Here is a 20,455-nt window from a genome sequence, read left to right as displayed (position 1 = left end):
GAGAAATGAGTACACTGATATGTTACCAAGTCTGATTTTTGTTTTAGACTTAAGGCAGTGACTGGTGAGAATGCATCCCACATCCCAGTTTACTTATAGGCAGAATCAATTATGCTTTGAGTCATTTTCATGAGGGTTCAAAATACAAAGAAATTACAACTATACCTTGTCAAAATAAGATCCTTTGGTTATAGGCAATGGCCAAGGAGCATCTATAGAAGTGAAGCTCTAAGTGATTTGCTTAAATTGTGTAAAAAGAGTGCATTAACTGAGTGCTAAACAAAATTACTCTATATCCATTGTCCCAGTCTAGATAATGAAAAAATGCCCAGATAAGAGAGGGAACTGGTTTCAGATTTGAGCAGTCAGCTTCCAATAATGACAAACAATACCTAAACCAGTTGAAATACTTTCCTTGGTATAGCTACTACTGTAAACTCAGCATATTCCATCTTTACGGTGATGTGACACATTTCTTGCAGGAAAATCTGAAGGAAGGCAGCACTGAGAGTCCTGGAGATCAGGATCATTTCCTGTTTAAAGCACACACCTGTGATGCTTTAATTTAATTTTTTTTAGTTTATTCAGTTGAAACAATAACTTTTGGAACTTACAGTAACATTTGACACATCTTTCAAGGGTACAAGTAGATAGAGATTGGTGACTGCAGTGATAATTACACTTGCCAGGAAGTGATGAATCATTTCATACACTTTTGCTGGTCTTATTTTAAAACTAAGAACTTGGCACTTTCCCTTTTTTTATTTTGGCACATGCCCAAAAATCTGCAGCATTTTTTTCCAGACCAAGGGTTAAAACAGACACACAGGAAAAATGAGACTCTGCTTAAACTGCCAGACTGTTAAACTTTCTGCACTGGTATGGGGAAAAAACTTGAAATAAAACACTAGAAAAAAACTGCTGAACAAGAACTGTGAGGAGTTTAAAGCTATGATGAAAGATCTGCAGAAACCCAGATTCAAGTAAATGGATCTAAGAAGAGGAGAATGGGTAAGAAGACAACAGATTGCATTTGTTTCTTGTGACAAATGGATACTGCAGTGAAATAATTAGTGTTAAGTCCATTATCCAAGCAGAATCTTTTCATGGCGGAATTTATTAGCATCACATATTGAGGTAAGACTATCAGAAGTCTTATTAAAAGCCTCATTAAAGTCCATCAAAAGTTCAGATCTAGGCATTTAAACACCCTAATTATTTCCTAGAAGTTCAACCTTCATTTCTCTATTTTGTCTGAGATTTCATCAACCATCAGTCACTCCAAGTATAGTTTCTTATGTTCTGCGCAAAACTATGCTCTTCACTGAGGTAGACCAAGAGAAGAATGCTTAGAAACTTTGATTTAGAACAGTTAAATGGAAGCAAAGGAGAATTTTCTGTTTAAATCAATTGCATTAATAGGCACAATCAGCACTATCTTTTACAAAATAGTAAGATATAAGAAATTATTTCATTTCCACGCATTTTCTGAAAAATCTGAGAATCACATGAACACTAAGAGATGCCTAGGGGACATTTGGTTTAAACATTTTCACATTCAAGTTCTGCAACTGCCACTGAAAAGCAACTCTATAAAAAGGTTTAAGAGTAGCAGGCAGCATTGCTTGATTTTTTTCTTGAAACAGTCTATTAAGAGATTAGAAATTTCAAGCATCTGCTCCTGACCCTGACACAAACACCCTCCCCCCGCCAAAAAAATTACAATAAAGAACTTCTTTTAAAAGAAGTGTCTGCTTAGATTAGCAGTAAACGCTAAATTAAATGAGTACTGGCAGTCTGTACATTCACATACGAATTCCTGAACATCTTGCATTTAAGTTATGGGTTTGGTTTTCTTTTCTGATTATCAGTATTCTGCATTTCATCATGTACGTCAAACTTTGACCCACAGAGAGAAGCACAACTAACAGAGCAGCCCATCAGCTACACCAGCAGCCTGGAACCTAAACAGCCCAGAGGACAGAGCCCAAGAAACATTAAATCTTTTGACATGCTGTACTGTAAATAATAATAATAATATATGCTTCTACAGGAGCTTACTGATCAGGCTGGTTTGGGTTTGGATTTTGGGGGTGCTTTTTTGTTACAAAATATCGTTCTGTGTTATTCTACAATTAAAAACTAAACTGTGGAGTTTGCATAGCTCTATTTTTGAAGGGCACAGTCAGTTTTGTCTAAAGTATCCATTTCATGCCATAATTTTATATTATTTTCCTCCTATTTACTATAGTTCTAACACTATTTCAATTTGGAAAATTCACTGAAAAAAAAATACCAAAGCAAATATAAATACTATGTTTTAAATTTATTATAGCTTTCCAAAAGCATGGGTGAGTCCAGCCCCTCAGACACATTTTTAGCAGGGGTATGCAGTGTTGCTACCTCTAAAGATTATTCTTACTTTTTTTTTTTTTTTTTTAAGTAAAAGGAAGTACTCAGTTAATTTCTTTCTCCATGGTTTCTGAGGACAAACTGGTGTTGGTTACTTGAATTGATATTGGTGTATATAACCCTTGCATACCAAAATTCTTGAAAGCACTCAAGTTCATCTAAGTAAAAACATGGGAGAGAGTATCAGTCAGATTTGACAAGTATTTGGAAGGAAAAGGTATCAGTACCACTAAGAGGAATTTTCACAGATTTTATATATATATATATATGTTTAGCATAGCTGCCTAAGAAAAAAAACCAAAACTATTTATTCTACTTTATCAGCCAAAAGTATAGTTACGTAAGAATCAGCAAAAAGGAGGTAATAACTTTCTGTGATCCATGAAGGCATCATGCTTATCATGACATTTACACCTACTCAGATGTTCATCTGGGAAAGTCATATTGACAGCTTAGTGCTTGAAGCCATCATTGCTCACAGACACATACAATTAATAGCTAGACAGTAATGAGATGTAAGTCTACGTGAGTATGCAGAGGGTGGAAGGTTGTGGTGCACCCACATATAACCACTACAAAAACTCCCAACTGCAAAGACTGTCTTTATAAGCAGATCAGGAAATATCAGACTAAAATACTATTTTTATGAACTCTATAGGCTTACTTTCAAAGTCTGGCCACTGTCCAGAATCTTTTGTTTGGAGGCTGGAGCGAAACCTTGAGGAGAGGTTTCAGAACTTCCTCCCCCTGCATATCATCATCTTTAACAAGACAGCACTCCCACACAGGGTAGACTTGGGCAAGTCCCATTAGAATAAATCACCTGAACTAATCAATAATCATTTGCCTTCCCAGCTTCCCAGATTAACTGATTGCATAACACAAAAGTAAAACATTCATGAACTTTCCAGCCTTGAAACCATTTACAATCTGGTAAGAAGTATACAGAATTTAATATTTTTTTATAGGATGGAGATTTTAGCATTTAATTAGTTCTGCAGGTGACTCTGGATTTCAGATGCCTCAGAAGTTAGCCCATATAAATGAATTGTCATACAGGCACATATTGGGGGAAATACTGAGTAGTAAAGAAGTGCAGAGATGAGGAGGAGTAGAGATGAAGAAAACTCATGTTCCCACAATACATTTCCATTTCTCCATTTTTTCTTAACTATTCCTCTGAAATACTTTTTAATGCTTTTACTCTTGCAAATAAATAGCTATGAGCCACCCACCCCAAAAGTGCACATTTCCAAAAGCCCCCTTAATATATGTTTATCTGAATTGTATGAAGTTTGATTATCAGATTTCAGTGCTCAAGAAGCCCATCAGCACCACAAGTCATCTGTGTTATTTCAGCCTCTTTCTCTGAGACAAAATGTTAAAAGAAACTCTTGTTAGCAAAACAAGTCATGGTCAGCAACATGACCAAAACTGAATTAATTGACACTAAGAACTAAGCCTTTATTCTAGGTCAGGTACTCATTCACTCTTCCTTTCAGAACAATAAGTGTTTTCTTAATAGTCCCAGATACATTGAAGTATTTGTGTTAGTAGAGCTCAAAAAACCTACATGAAATGTTTGAGAAGTTGTTCAATTGCAGCGTATGCAGACAGTAGAAGCAGTATTGTCAAAATCACCTGGGTGGGTGAGGGAAGAGCAGTGGACAGGCTCTGCCTTGACTTCAGCAAGGCTTTCAACACTGTCTCACCACATCCTCACAGGCCAGCTCAGGAAGTGTGTACTGGATGAGTGGACAGTGAGGTGTATTGAGAACTGGCTGAACAGTGGCACAGGGGCTCGTTGGAGGCCTTGGTGTCCCCCAAGGTTCAATACTGGGCCCATCAGTGACTTGGGTAAAGGGGCAGATGCCTCCTCAGCAGGTTCTCTGGGAGGAGTGGCTGATCCCCCCTAGTCCTGTGCATCCCTTCAGAAGGACCCTGGCAGGCTGGAGAGATGGGCAGGGAGGAGCCTTCTGAAATTCATCACAAGCAAATGCAGGGTCCCACATCGGGGGAGAAACAGCCCCCTGCACCAGCACAGGCTGGGGATTGCCTGCTGGAGCAGCTCTGTGGAAAAGGACCTGGGGATCCTGGTGGACATTAAGCTGTTCCTGAGCCATCAGTGATCCCCTGTGCCCAAGAAGGCCGATGGGATCCTGGGGTGCGTTAGGAAGAGCATTGCCAGCAGGTCAAGGGAGGTGATCCTGCTCCTCTGCTCAGCCCTGGTGAGGCACATCTGGAGTGCTGTGTCCAGGTCTGGGCTGCTCAGCTCAGGAGAGATGTGGAGCTCCTGGAGCAAGTCCAGAGGATGACAACAAAGATGATTAAGGGACGGGAACATCTCTCTTACAAGAAAAACCTGGGCCTGTTCAGCTTTGAGAAGAGGTGACTAAAAGGAGACCTCATCAATGTCTGCCCATATCTGAAGGGAGCATGCCAAGAGGATGGGGCCAGGCTCTTCTCAGTGGTGCTGAGCAGTAGGATAAGAGGCAATGGGCAGAAACTAATGCACAGGAAGTTCCACCTGAACATGAGAAAGAATTTCTTTACTGTGTAGTTGACCAAGCACTGGAACAGATCATCCAGAGGCTGTGGAGTCTCTTTCACTGGAGACATTCAAGAATGATCTGTATGCAATCTGGTGCCATGTGCTCTAGGGGTCCTGCCTGAGAGGAGGGCACCTAAAGCTTGGGCCAGATAACCCAGTGTGGTCCCTTCCAATCTCACCTATTCTATGAGTTTGTGATAACAAATTTCAGCAGATAGGAAACATGACTGTAACAAGAATGTGGAACAATGACCTAATTTTACCAAGTAACTGCAACCAAATGTAAGTTCATGAATTTGCAACCTAATAATTTGTAACAAGTAGGACAAAAAAAAAACCCTTCTCAGAGTTTGTAAGTATATTTTTTAGAAGCTGATTTTAAAAAATGAAATGAAAATCTAGCTTTTCAGTCTAGCTTGAGTGAGAAGCACCTTAACTATCAAGAGAAGCCTTGCACATCACAATCCTTCCTAATGCTAATGAATGAATGATGAGATAAAATTTATTGGTATCATTTGGTCTGTTTTGCTAGAACAAACTCATTTGGTAAGGAGCCACGAGAACTTGTAATCATGTCAGGATTTCACATTGCATTGAAGTGACTAAACACAGAATGTAACATCCATCTTTCAGCCAAAATGGAGATGGATGACAACCTGCTCCATCAACACTGACATCATGTATTTTAAGACTAATTTTTCAAACTTCAATAGGAAAAGAATCAAAGTAACATATTTAAAAACAAAAACAAGTTCACAACCTTGCAGGGAAGTGAGCGGTTTCATGAAAGGAAAAAACCACTGTCGTTCTCTGCGCTTTCTCTTTGTGAGTCATACTCTGGGAGTGGTACCAGAATGGCTTGTTGTCCTATTTCTATGGAAAAAATCCTTGAGCAAGTTCATTCTTGATTAAGTTAGCATGGTGCCAAGCAAATATAAAACACTGCATCTTTGATTCTGTGTATTCTATTGTTCTGATTGCGCTGGGGGAGGGAAGCAATCTCATGGTTTTGTTAACAGTGCTTCAGCACTGGCTTTGCTGTGAACAGTCCTGGCATAACATTTCCTTATGTTTTTCAGCTTCACTGAGAGAAAATTTTTTGATACAATTTAGGGATTTCATTTTTCAGTACACCAGCTAATGCTGTGAATTAATATTTACATCCCAGTTCTGAGAGCTCCTTCCTGCTCCATGCCACATCCATTATCCATTTAACTGTGCCAATAAGGCAGATCTTTGAAATTACATAGATTCCTACAAACAATCTGGACTATAGGTAACTCTTCTTTCAAAAAAGATTGAGGAAGTAAGTGAGAAGAAAATAGCTTCACATAAGAAGCAAGCACATGTCACTGAATTCAGCACTGTGAACTGAAGCTGCCATAGATAAGTGGGATAATTTCTAGTGTTAATTTTTCCCCACAATATAAATATGACTTATTTAAGATTAAGTAATCTTTTAGGAACATGTTAATGTGAACAGAAAAAAAAGCTACCTTCCATTGAAGTAAAAAGGCCTGAATTGAAGTGTTATGATTGTATAATCACTTCACTATAATTGGTAATATATTGTTTCCCAGATAACACCTTTTCTCATTTTCAGCTTCATAATCCATTTACAAAGATAAGACAATCTGGTTAGTTGCAATGTAGTTCCTATGTAGGCCTTGATGCCTTGTGGATAATGAAATTTAAATTGAAAATAGTAGTCTACATTTGCTTATTTGTAGTCTACTTTTGGTAATGTGATAGTTTACTGAGTAAAACATCTCTTTTACATATGTAACTGCTGAGCTTACATCTTTGCACATAAAGAAATGGCAGCTTCCAGACTCACAATGTTAGGCTTACAGTGTTAATTATGAAGGGAAGAATGGGGAAACTGAAATATTTGTGATGGGAATAGACATTTTTTAACAGGATAATAATGCAAAAGAGAAAAATTCTTTCAATAGGGAAGGCTGTATTTAATCATGAAGTGAAGCAACAAAGGCTTTTGTGCTTCTGACACTTTCTGCTGAGGCAACTCAACAGAGAAAAAACAAAACTTCTAACTTTCATTGAACACTTTTAGAAATGATGAGTGTATACTGAGAAGCCTTCAGCCACCTGTAAAAATGCAAGTACAACATTTAAGACTTCCTCACTTAATGTGGTAGATACTTCTACTATAATACCAAATATTGTCCCAATCATGTGCCTGTCATGCAAACTGGATGCTGCACTAGAAAGGAATGCAATATAATTGTTTGGTTTGAGCAGGAGTGTTATTAAATTGTCCCCTCCCTTTTCCCCTGTTCCCATTCCCCAAATCACTACCAAAAAACTGCCAAAATAAAATTTTAGATGATGCTGTGCAATTGTTTTTTTTTTCCTTTCAAGGTTTAACTCCCCTCATCTGCACTGTCAAAACTTCACAGTTGCATTAAATGTGGTGAGATCTACTTGTGATAATCGTAATACAAATTACAATCTGCTGATTTTATTGTTAAAAATAAATTTAATGACAAACTGGGATACAATTGAATGCATGTGAACTGAGGAGCCCATCCTTAATATGTCTATCTGCAAAAACATAGCTCATTAGCGAGAGTGGCAAAAATCCAAAATCAGAGCAATAAATAGCAAATTCAGTGCAATCTGTTTCTGTGTTACTACTATAGCTGCAGCCAAGTGATAGACAAAGGGAGGTAAACATGTTTCTTTCCCTTGGGAGAATGGGGGTGAGGGGAAAGGAGAAAAAAAGTTAATTTAGAGAGTCATTCTTATTCTAGCAGGTGATTTGTTCACTTAGCAATTAAGAAAATGAGAATCATATTCAGTAAGAATTAACTCTGAAAACTATAACATGCTTGACATAGCCCAGTGTTTATAAAAAGGAATTACCAATAAACCTTAGCCAAATTCCACTGCATCCATGAAATACTGTGCTCTTTTGTCACAATAAAGTAAATCTGTTTTGAGTTCTCATTTATTGTGTTGTAATTCAATAGTGTCCAATTATGCTGGCTTAAGTGAGACCAGAACCAGGCTAATTTTATTTGATTATTGACTGGATTGAGAAATCACAGGCTGAAGTTCTATGGTCTATGCTCTATAGGCACAACTTCAACGTTATGTTAATAATTCCTCAAAACCTACTACATATCTTTTATATTCTTCATTCAAAAACCCCAGACCTTTTTCATACTGTTCATTTCAGAAAAATCTGTGGAAAAACACACATTATACCTGAAGAAAAAAATGACTGTTGAATCTTGACATTTTCTTACATCTCTGAACTTGTCTTGTAAATCTAAAAGATTTTCAGATTGAACCACAAAGCCCCAGTACAGCCAGGAGCTGGAGTGCATTTAAATATTATTAGATCATAATGCACTGAATAAAAGCAGATGACTGAGCAAATAGAGCCATAGCTGGGCTGTGAAGTACTTCTTGCTGAGATTCAGAATTACATTATGCAGCAGCCCTTTTATGAAAATAATCAACTAATTTTCAGAAGTGAAGCATCATATGTAGATTTTTTTATAATCATGCCCATAGAGAAAGCTGGAATTTATCCCATATATGTGGTACTCTGCCAACTTCAGTAAGGCATGGTTGCCAGCTTAAGACAGATTTAATATAGCTTGTACAATGTAGAAAAATTTCAGTTCCATGCCAGGAGTATCATTATAATGAGAATCATTGTCAAAAGATAAGAATGCATTTTAGTGTGAGAAATCACATCTGTTGTCACTTTACATTGCCATTATAGAGCTTTGCACATTATTTTTTGAGTCTATTTAAATTCAGTCACCATATGTAAAGCTGCAATATAGTTTTTCATTACTGGGAATAAAAACAGTTAATCTCTAAAACCACTATGAATTCTACCTTTTCCTGAGATTCTTCCCCTTGAAATCTTCCTCTGTCAAAGCTGATGTATAAATTGAAACATAAAGTTTCATTGATCCCTTGATCATTCAACCTAAAAATGCATTTGAGATTGCATTTGATATAGAAACGTTGAAAAATATTTAAAAATCAAATTCTGCTAATAATCACATTTCCCCAAATAATAACACAATTCAAGAATTCTGCGACTTCCAACTCCTTCTCTCTTAAAAAAGAAAGTCCTTCTCTCTTTTAGCATTGAACTGATGATGAAGATATTCTGAACTTTTAGACTAAAAAGTCTTAGGTAAAACTCATAGGAGAATATATACTTTCATTAACTCATTCTCCTCTCTACGTTTCGTTTTGAACTTCTAGGGGAACATAAGGATATTTTTATATTACAAACACAGCATTTTGGCTGCAGCTCTTTGTCTGACAGAGAAGAGGATGAGCACAGTACTAGAAGGCTAAATATGACCTCATTCTAAGACAAGGTTGACTCTCTCCTGTATCCAGAACTTATCTTGTCAAAGCTGATTGTAAATCAAGAAAGAAAAACAGATGACAGAGCTGGCTTCACGTGGTTTATGTCCACCTGAGCCAACTGGTTTTTCAGGAATTGATAATATTAAAATCTTAGGGCATGTTTGTTCTTGTTAAAGGATTAAATCGAAGTCAGACTTTCTTTCAGAATTCTAACACCATACTTATTTTTCCTTCTTATATTATATCAGTAGACATATTGACCAAGTTGTATTATGTCTATCACAATTTAGTCTTCTAAAAGGCTCTACATATTTAAACACAAATTTTGGTTTGGTCTCTAACAGTGATAGAAGCAAAGTTTAGATTGAGCTATAAACTCTCACAAATCCCTCATAATCTTTTGTTAAACACACACATATCCTGTGTTTATCTTGTATTCAGGTCTAAAAACAGATTTGCAGTTTTTCAACGATCATATTCAAACCATTTTGTCCCTATCTGCTATGAAGACAAACCATTTTTCTTCTAGATAATGTTCACTACCATGCATCATATGAACCACATTCAGTACATCAGTGGTCAAGGAAAAGGGGAAGGTTTGGTATATTAAACTAGAATTAAGGATCATAAGGCCTAGGACACAAGTGTTCACGAGTTGTCCATTTGTAATCCTTAGAAATATAATTTCTCTTCCACCAAAACATATTACCAATCTTTTATTTCTTACCAAGAAGTCTCTAGGTATGCACCAAGTTTGTTTGTTTTTTTTTTTTAATTGCCAAAATTACAAATGGAATTACCCACATAGGTTTATAAGTGTATGGAAACAAAATGTTTTAATACTTTCGTGCCTAGCTACATCTAAACATTAACTATTTAAATGTTTCTGGAACAGTAGGGATTCTCAATCAATCAAGTGGAGAGGGAATCCCATTTCGTTGTGTAGCTCACACAAAGTAGAAAATGGCTAACTGAACTACCCAAGAAAATAACTCAAAATAGAATTAAATATTTCTTTCTTGAAAGCTTTGTCACAATTATCATTAAACTTATGTGGGTATGTTATTACCATTCTTCATTTTGACATGTCTTTGACAAATATTTTTTAATATTTTAGAGAAAAAAGCAGTATTAAGTCAATCTGCTTAGAAAGGAACTTCAAAATCAAAAGGTTGAAATAAGCCAAATTTTCTATTTACCACATTTTAAGGACAAAATTTACACCTATCAGATGCAGTAGAAATTAATTTTTTTCAAAGATTATAATTTTTTTTCACTCCTTTTACATATACACATGCCACTCTGATACTATCACATTCAATGATTGCAGTTTTCCTTCAGGAGGTAAGTGCACTATTTCACTCAATAAATCGAGACAGGCAGTTTTGAGGAGTCTTCAGGACAGAAACAAGGAAGTACTCTACGTTTTCCAGCATACTATAATAATGTTCCAGATAAATATAATATGCATTAAAGGCAAAAAATACATGCATTGCATTAAGAGATGGAGACAAAATTCAAATACAGGTAAATTAATTTGGAGTCTCATCTTTGTTCCAATTATTTAGAATGAAGACCCATACTGCCGGTTGCAAGGAAGATAAAATACTAAAATAGGGATTTCTTGTCACAGCGGCAGCACAGGGATTAGGACAAGTGGCTTTCAAATAATCAGGTTGCTGCCACTTCAGTTTAAGGGTTTGAAAGTTGAAAAATCTGAAAGAGATACTCATTCAAAGTTTTTAAAAGACATTTCAGAATACTCATTCTTCTGAGCCTTTAATCTTGGTGGCCTTTTCCAAAGTTTTTTTATGTGTTCTTCAAAGCAGTAATTCTGCATTCCAGCTCACTCTAATGGAAATGAATGCTAATGATATAAAGCTTTCTGCAGTGCATCAGAAAATCACACACTGAAGACGTAAAGGAACTGTCAAAAGGGACAACAATTTGCAGCTCCAGCTGAGCCTGATGTGTTTGGCATTTCTGCAAAACAGGTATCTGAGTTATCTTAAGTGAATGTATTTGAGATTAGGAAATACAGTGATATAAATAAAAAATCTTAAGTTTAGAAGAAAAATACTCAAACCTTCATCAAACCTTTAGTAAAATGGCAAAAGAAAGCTACAGAATTACACTAAGAGGTGTCCAAGGTATTGCAAATAAAAACAAAACTAAGAAATAAACAAACTAATCAAAACAAAAAGAATAAATAAACTATTTAAAACACAGTAAATAAAAATACAAAATATATATAACTGCAGGTAAGTATGATGTTAGATGTTAAATCTTCAATAAATTCTGCAGACAACACAGAAAAAAACCCCAACTTATTTAATTTCAAATTTCCCAGGCAGAACAGTTCTGTATTGTAGAACTGCAGAAAGAAGTAAATTCCACACAGTAGTTTGTTCTTCACTCTCTTTCTGACATAAATTACACTAACAGTGAACTATTCAAATGTAGCTGCCTTCAAACACTATTTATCAGAGAAATTCACAACAATTAAACATCTCCATAATATTTATGGAGGCTACTTGTTTTCCTGGGGCGCCAAAAGTCTGGAGAACAGTTGGGTCAAACAAACTGCAGCCAGTGTCAAACAATAGATAATGGAGCATAAGCACTTGTACAGACAAACATCTTCCTTGAGATTGCTCCTAGTTAAATAACATGGCTTCAAATAATATCTGAATTATGCTTGGAGGGTTAAATGGCTGGAATTCAACTGTCTCTTATTCTGAAAAACTTATTAAATACACAGCAACAAAATCATGCAAAAATGCTAAATGATAATGATTACAAACATGAAATCAGTGTTGTTCATCAGTAAAGAAGACAAGAAAAAGCACTTTTTTTCTTTTAACATTGGAGCCATATTTATAGAACTGCTAATCCTGAAACAAGGAAAGCTTTAATATCCATGTTATTTTAATGTTTTCCAGCACATGATACTTCAAGGTGTACTGGCTTTTCTGGAACATCTAAAATCAGACATATTTCCATAAATTGTCAAAGAGACAAGAAACTTAGGAATGCTTTTTGTCATTTCACAACACTGACTCAGATGAGCATACTTCTCTTACTCATTCAAAAGAAAGCCTACTAAATCTCATTACAGTCCAGCTTCATGTGCAGACCATAAACAGCACACAGCACAATTGCAGCTAATGAGTATTCATTCTCAGAGCATTCACTTCAAGAAGAATAAAAATTTTAATAAAGTACTTTTCAGCTTTTTTTTTTTTTGTTTTGGATTTGCAGATCCACGAGTGGTGGCGAAGGGCATTATAGAGCCAAGGCAAACAACAGGCTTGGGTGGGTTTAGAATACAGTTCTGCAACTGCTGGTCACAATTACCCACCAGTACTTCACTGATTCAGCTCAGGTGCAAATAAATGATTACAATTGTCCTGAATTAGCCCAAGCACACAACACGGATGTTTATACTGGCCTTCTTTCAGGCCAGCTATTTGTAGGCTACAAAAGCACAGATGTTATCTGTGCATAACAACCCTGGAGTGACGTGGGCAGTACTTGATCTTCATAAAATCTGATGCTTAGAAAGAGATTGTATATAATTATAACTCAAAGTTAGCCTTTCAAAAATATAGGAACAAAACTGAACTCTCAGAAGAAGTTCATATTGGATCAACACTTTCTGTCATGCTTTGATTCAATACTAGGTACCCTAGAACTGGATTTACAATACCATAGAATCAAGGACTTAAAACAGATGCAAGACCATGATTGTTTTCTTAAAGAGCTGCTCAAGTAGGACCATCTCCTGTTGGAGCCCTGAACCTGCTGGCAGGCACAGAAAGCATGAAATTCTCTGTGCCCAGGGTTCCAACAATCTCCTTTAACTCCAGGCAGTCCTGTCCTCAGACAAATCACTGTTGTAAGGCTGCAACTAGGTATGAAAACACAGAGGAAATCCAACCTAGGAACAGATAAAGTTTAAGTTTACAGTAAGGGCAAAAAGAAAATAAAGTTATTGCTCTTTTTAACACAAAAAAAAAAAAAAATCCCTGTGTGGTATCAAAACCAGTCACACTAGAACAGCTAAAAAGAGCATGGAGCCAGAAATCAGAGTTGGGAAGCAAGAATGCATCATGGGAGACAACTTAATCCACTGTACCTGCAGAAAATGATCACCTTTTAGGGATAACACATCTGACAAACTCACTCCACTCACAGAAAACCAACCACTTTGGAAATCATATTTCTAGCAGAATCCACAGGAATAAATAACAATATTAATTAAGTGGTTAATACCACTTGACTTCACAAATGAAATTATATATGCTGGCTAACAGTCAGAATCACACAAGCTTTTAGGAGCAAGTCCCACACTCCTTTAAAATCACTATTCTTTGCATATATGTATTCAGGAAATATGTGTCTATGCTGTGAGCAGCTGCAGACTTTAACAGAAACTGAATATGGTATCTCTTCACAAGTCTAAGCAGTTTTTGTAAAAGAAAAGAGAGGTCGAGGAAAAGGCTGGCTTCTTCAGTCTGCAGCACTGCCTGACTAATTGCAAAACTTTATGGACTGTGAAAACTGAGTCACTTCATTGTCAGCTGTAACTTTATAAGTGATGTACTCAATTTCTGTTTAGCTTCCCTCAACCACACAGAGTGCAATTTTCCCTCCTTTTAGTCATAACTGCTCAGTTTTTCCCATCTCCCTAGTAAAATGGAAGAATTTACTTTGTATTAAGTTCTGACTACCTCTATAGATCCTCCTTATGAAGCCTTGTTTTAAAAGTTCCACAAATTGCATTGGTGACCTCAAGTATGCAATGAAATTGCATGGGAAGGCAGTAAAGGAAAAACAAAAATCCAAAAACCTGCTGTTGCCACAGAAGGAATAAAGAAGTCCGTCACTGTGCAGTCTGTGGGTCAAGCTGAGCCTGTTTGGTCATTAGCTGGTTGGTTCGTTGGTTATTTTCTGTCCTTTTGAAAGGCTTTGAATGTCTGGAGAGGGGTTTTGACAAAAATAAACCTTTCATGTTAGATACAGTACAGTAGTACTGGAGGACTCGCTACCATAGGAGATCTTACACCTGTTTTGCAGTCTTATTTGTCAAATAGTCTCCAGTAAATGGCAGCAGACATAATTGCAACCATATTGTTCTAGCTTTCCTCCAGAGATTATTCCAGGAGTAAGCCAGATCAGACAGAAAACACAAACAAAATGGAACAGTACTAAATGGGTTCACTCCTAAAGGATTATTTTGACATCTTACAGGAAAAAATCTGTCAGGCACAATTTTGATAAACCTGAGGTTATGTTTCTCTTTCAGATGTATGAAGTGAATGCCTATTTTTATTATAGCTTCCACTGGTAACTATGCAATTTCAGTATTTAGGCATTTGCATTTTTCTAACCCTATATAATTAGCAAGACAAAAGGCCTTTTTTTCTCCTATCCAGATATTTTGACTTCACTCTGTTGTGGAGGTGGAGGAGAACCTGGAAGTTACATGTGGGAGGGCCATATGAACTCTGAGGTTTTGACCCACAGCTCTGAGAAGCTGTGGCAGGCTTCAGTGTGTAGCAGCTAAATTAGACAATGAAGTTTTTAAAGAAACACTTACAATAATTGGTAAGTAATCGAGGACACCCCACACAAGGAGTTGGCAGGAGTTCAAAATAAGAGGCAAGTATTTGTGTAGTCAATTATATACAATCTCTTTCTAAGCAGATATCTGAATAGAATACTTATAAGGTGAATAGCCACAGAAAATATCTTTTAGGAAATTTTAGAAGTGTTGAATGTAGCATAAGTAGAGTCAGATGCCTAAGCTAAAAAAAAATACAGAATATATAAATTTAATTGCAGTTTAGTAGTAGCTTCATAAAATGTTATCTTTAATCTCCTTTCATTGTCTTTAGATATTATACTTAATTTTAATTGGACACATATGTGATGAATGTATGAACATGTTCATTTAAATGTCTAATGGGGAATCTCAGTATTTTATTGCATTATTCAGGGACTGAGACCCCTGTAAACACACTGCTACTGTTCTTACTGGTATCATAGGCAAAAGATGGTTTGTGTACCACACCTTCAATTTGCAATCATTTCTAGTACAGTTTTCTATAAGCAGATCAATTCACCCACAGTAAACAGGAGGATCAGCATTTATTCTAAACTATCAATAGCATTGATACATGGCAGAAATTGCAAGAAAAAATTAGCATGAACCTGAAAATTAATTATATGCCTATTATCTATACGATAATAATGGAAATACCTTTCTAACAGTAAAATAATATGACTGGATAAAAAAGTTCTTTAAATAACTAATGTTAAGTAGCTAAAAACCTAGACTTATTGAACATTTGAGATTTGTCATATTATATGTTCAATCAGATACATATTTCTAAGCTACAAAGTTATAATTATAAATTGTTTACCTGATTGCTCAGGTGCAGAAACAGACTTTGGTTTCAAAAGCAAAAGAAGTTGTATGGATGCTAAATCTGAACCAGAGTGCCTGTAGTTATTGCAGGCCACATAGCTCTCAGGCCTGACTGAAGCCTAGCCTGGGAAATTCATGAGAAGGAATTAAAACAATTCTCAGAGATACTAAACAGCCTTGCAGGTGTTGTTTTGCAGCTTCTTGTTTCTCCTTGCAAGAGAGAGTCAAGGGGGGCAGAGTGCCCCTGACCAATGATAGTGATGTAGTACTTTGTTAACCAATAAGAGTTTCCTTTCTGTACTTTTCCACGTATCTGTCTATAAGACAGGGCTGAAGCAATAAACTAGGAATTCTCCTGTCGTGACTCCCTTGAGAGTCCTTTGTCGTTCTTCCAAGCCGTTCCCAATCGGAACGACAAAGTTGTTCACAATTTATAATAAAACTATTCTTATTGTAATCATAGCACTAAAGAGATGCATATCAATCAACAGGTCCATCATCATTTACCTTCCATTTTCTGTTCAGAGCATTTCTGAAACCAACTTTAATTTTGCTTAAAGTCCACCTGTCATTTTGATTACTTTTAAAAGCTTATGAATTTATAGGAAAGTTTTCACACTACAAGAAAGTAAAAATAAGCAACATTACAAGTAAAAACTACTTGAAGCATATACCCATTTGTTCCTGATGTAGTTAGCAGTGACAATTTGTCTTGCTACTTTTTACCATAGGTATCCACCTGCAATTCTATCTCTTCTCCTCTTTTTGTTTGTTCAGTACTCACAAAAATATAAATCTTTATATCATAATATGTTCTGTTTGGATAACCTCTTCAGTTAAGCTTTACTGAACTACCATAGTTGAGGCAAACGGACCATACAAACAAGGGCAATAAGCAAACATGAAAGACAGTGTAAAATAAAATGTAAACAAGCAACTCATTAAAAGAAAGGAAAGACTTCTGTTATATCTGATTCTGGAAATTGTTCTACTGCTCTTCCACCAGTATCCATGGACCTAGTGAAGGAATGACTGTTCTCTGAATAAAATTACCCATTCTAGTCTGTTTTAGACCTAACTAGGCTGCTAATCTGGATTCAGTTCAATGCCTGCAAAAAAATTCTATCTTCTGATAATTCAGCAAGAGCACAGGGAGCCATTTTTCTACTCTCTTTGACATCAAGCCAAATTTCCCCAAATCAGTGAATAAGGCCCCTTTTTGTCTCTGCAGAATGTGTGTGCGTGCATTGCAGAATCAACAAACTGGGTGTACATGTCAGTCCCTTTTAGTGCCTAAAACAGCTTAGACTCTCCTTCCTGGGGGAGTCAGGGTCTCTTTATGTTGAATGTGGAGGAAAAGAAAGGGAAGAAGGAAAGAAGCTTATGACTGTTTCCAAATCCCTTTTGCCATACAAGTTAGCACAAATTAGTTTTAAACAGTGGTGGCAATAACACAGTCTCATTTTAAAGCAGTAACAATTTCATGAAGTAGTCTATACGAGCCACATGTGAATTTCAAGTCCCCAAATTCCTGGATCCTTGGACTTCAACTTTTCCCATTCAGACATTTTTCTGGCCAATTAGAGACAGTTCTAGCAAATACAGATATTTATGAAAATCAAGTTATTTACTTACTAATGAATTCAAAGCTCAGAAATGAAACCTACCCCTAATACTACGTCCAGCAGTGATGATGGTAGTAGAATCTACTTGCAAAGGTGTCTAAGATGTCTACTTGCAAAATAGAATGAGATGGTGGGGTGGTGTCTGCCTGTTCTTCATTGACATTGAGTGAAGTGGCAAAAAGACAAAAATAGACCTTAAACAGACTGCACACGATTTCACACAGTGAGGAACAATACAGAGTTAAGTCAAGTCTATGTACTGATTAGGGAGAACACCAAACACTGCAAGGCCAGTAAGAATAAAGTCTCATGCTTTAAACCTGGTTCTCTGCATTCCAAATCAAAATTCTTTTTAAAAGCTGATTTTCTTTCAGAGCTCTCTACCATGCTCTATTACCAGTGGAAGACAAAACACTCCTAGACAGCAAATCATCTGCATCTATTGACACCATAATACATTTAAGCTGGAGACTTGTTTACTGTCTAAAGTAAGATTCCATCAAATAGAGAATGAAAGGTTGTGGGAGAAAAGGTGTAATTGGCGGCATTTAAACAGGCTGAGAAGGACCCTCTTGGCTGGGCTGTGACAAGGTGTTTTTTGAAGTGGAAGGTACACAACACTTCCCTTCAGTCAGGCAGCTGGAATTCCTGCAGTGGCTTTAATCGCTTTTGTTTTTATTCTTCTGCATAATAGAGAACTATAAAAGCCGCACTATTATATGAGTTATTTAGCTGTTCCTTGTTATTTGCTTTTGCTTTCTCTATGAACTACAAAACATTAGAAGCTTGCAGTCTGCATATTGAAAATATCTTAATTCAAAAACTGGAAGCTACAGTCAAGACAGAAATTTACACAATTCATTTTCACACATCTTGTTTCACTCAGCTTGTGTTTTATACATTCAGACATCAATAAAATCAGCACCAATGCTAAGGATCAAGTTATGAAATTCAAATAAATATCTTCTCTGCCAGAAAATGGTTGCAGCACTGCTGCAATTCCAGCATAAGAAAAACAGAGTAGGATTTTTACTTGCCATACAGAAGTAAGAGCTTGGCTGTAAAGCACCATAAACCAAATAAAAGTTATATGTCATTTTAATTTTGTTCCAAACATCCCAGTCTTTATTGCAACACTTAGGTTAGCAGGATCTATGAGAGCCTATAGAATAGAAAACCTATAAAAGGCCCTTTCATTCAAGCTGCCACAATAGACAGCTTTTCTTATTGGGTATTCAAATAAGGATTTTCATTTAATTTTAAGAGCATTCAACTCACCTATCTTCTAGAATAATCTCTATTTCACAAAAATAAATGAAAAATAACCAACAAGCCAACAACAAGAATACCCCAAGACATATAAGGTTAAATTAACTTCTGCTGCCAAATTCATAACTAAAAGTCTACTATGAAAAAAGATGAAACACTAAGAGAAAATTACAGCTAATTTTAAGTAAGGGTCTACTGTACAGATTTTGAATATTATTCAGATAGTTACCTAAGTGAAATCCAATGTTCTTTTAGAAATAATGACCTGCTTGCAAGAAGATAATCAGCACTCTTGACTGGCAAAATACCAAAAAACTGTGTTGAAATCACATGAAAATTATGTCAGTCTGTGGACGCTATCAGCAAGAACAGATTCAGCTTCATAATTCAAACCATGAAGTCTTGACTTCAGTGTAAATATACTACTGCACACTACTTTAAAAGCTCCATAATTTGGCATCATACGTAATTTCATTAACAGTTCCCATCTCTAAGATGAAACAATTCTCCTGACTGTTTAAAAAGAATTCTTCACAAGTCCGATTATCTGGCAGTCCCACTTACCTGTCCTTCTCCCCTATCACATACAAACATCTAATTTGATATCTGTTCATCAGCAAAATGAATTCTTTTCCTTAATGATTGATGCTTACACTATAAAGTCAGCTTGGGTATCTATTCTGAAAATTTAAACTCTTTGAAGTTTCCCCATACACTGTTTGTGATATTGATTAGCTAATGATTTCCAATTGACTAGTGAATAATTAAAATGAAACCATTGGTAAGTTTGAAAAATAGTCAGCTGAGCACATATCTAATAATATAATCTGGGTGTTTTTTTAAAACACAAGTATTTTAGCATCATCTTGTCACAACATTTGTGAGGTTGGCACCAAGCTGTGAAAGGTCGAAACACTTAAGCTCCATTTTACATTGATACACCACAAACTCCAAATATAATTTTAACTAGTCTTAAAGCAGTATGAGCTTTATTTCCTGGAGCTCTTGTACTGAGTGTCACTAATGTTCAGTCATTCACATTAGTTTGTTTAATGGTACCATTCCAGAGGCAGCTGAAAGGAAACATTTCAACCCAAGAGTCTAGTGGTAACAGAGACCTTAGAGAACAAAATCAGCAGTTAAGACCCGACACAAATGGAAATCTGCACAAATTGATGGAGGTCTCTGGTAGCAAAAACTCAGAGAGAAAATTTGACATCATCAAATCATCAAAATATTTGCTCTGCTGCACACACTTTAGAGATTTTATGGGGACATTTTTTCCAAAGTGCATTATCTTTAATAGAGTGATGATAGGATTCAGAGCAAATATTCAAAAACATATCACAGAGAACTTATGATAAATCCCTGGCCACACCTGGAAAGGGACTTTCCAATCAAGCAAACCAATTTCTCTTTAAAGAAAGCAGATGCTGGAATCCCCTTGCCCACAGCCAGTTTGAGTCTCTACCCAATGTACAGGGGAAATAGGCAGTGCCCCAGCTGACACATCTAATCCCCCACACTTTAAATAATCTGTTTACCTTTAACAGCTGAGGCACTGTTTAGCATCTGTGGAATACCTATAGCAACCCAGGATTACAAATCTTTCCAGCAAAAAAAAATAGTGCCATTTCTTTGTTTCAACAGGTATAACATGCATTTATTTTTAATAACCTGACATCTGCTTTCAGATCACAAATCTGGCAAATACTGAAAAGATGTTGACATTTGGGGGGTTTAGGATGCACAAGTTTGACAGAGTTTCTCTCTGACAAGTTGCAGATGTTTATTTACTGA

At 36.2% G+C, this 20,455-nt stretch overlaps 1 protein-coding gene across 6 annotated transcripts in view; it reads right to left on the bottom strand.

Moving 5' to 3' along the window:
* PDE1A (phosphodiesterase 1A) overlaps positions 1–20,455 on the bottom strand; it is a 198,936-nt gene that overhangs the window by 124,299 nt on the left and 54,182 nt on the right. The gene's annotated exons all lie outside the window — the stretch shown is intronic.

The sequence above is a fragment of the Cyanistes caeruleus genome, chromosome 7, assembly GCF_971803275.1.
Source record: "Cyanistes caeruleus chromosome 7, bCyaCae1.hap1.1, whole genome shotgun sequence".
Lineage (NCBI taxonomy): Eukaryota > Metazoa > Chordata > Aves > Passeriformes > Paridae > Cyanistes > Cyanistes caeruleus.
This window is presented reverse-complemented; position numbering and strand designations above follow the sequence as displayed.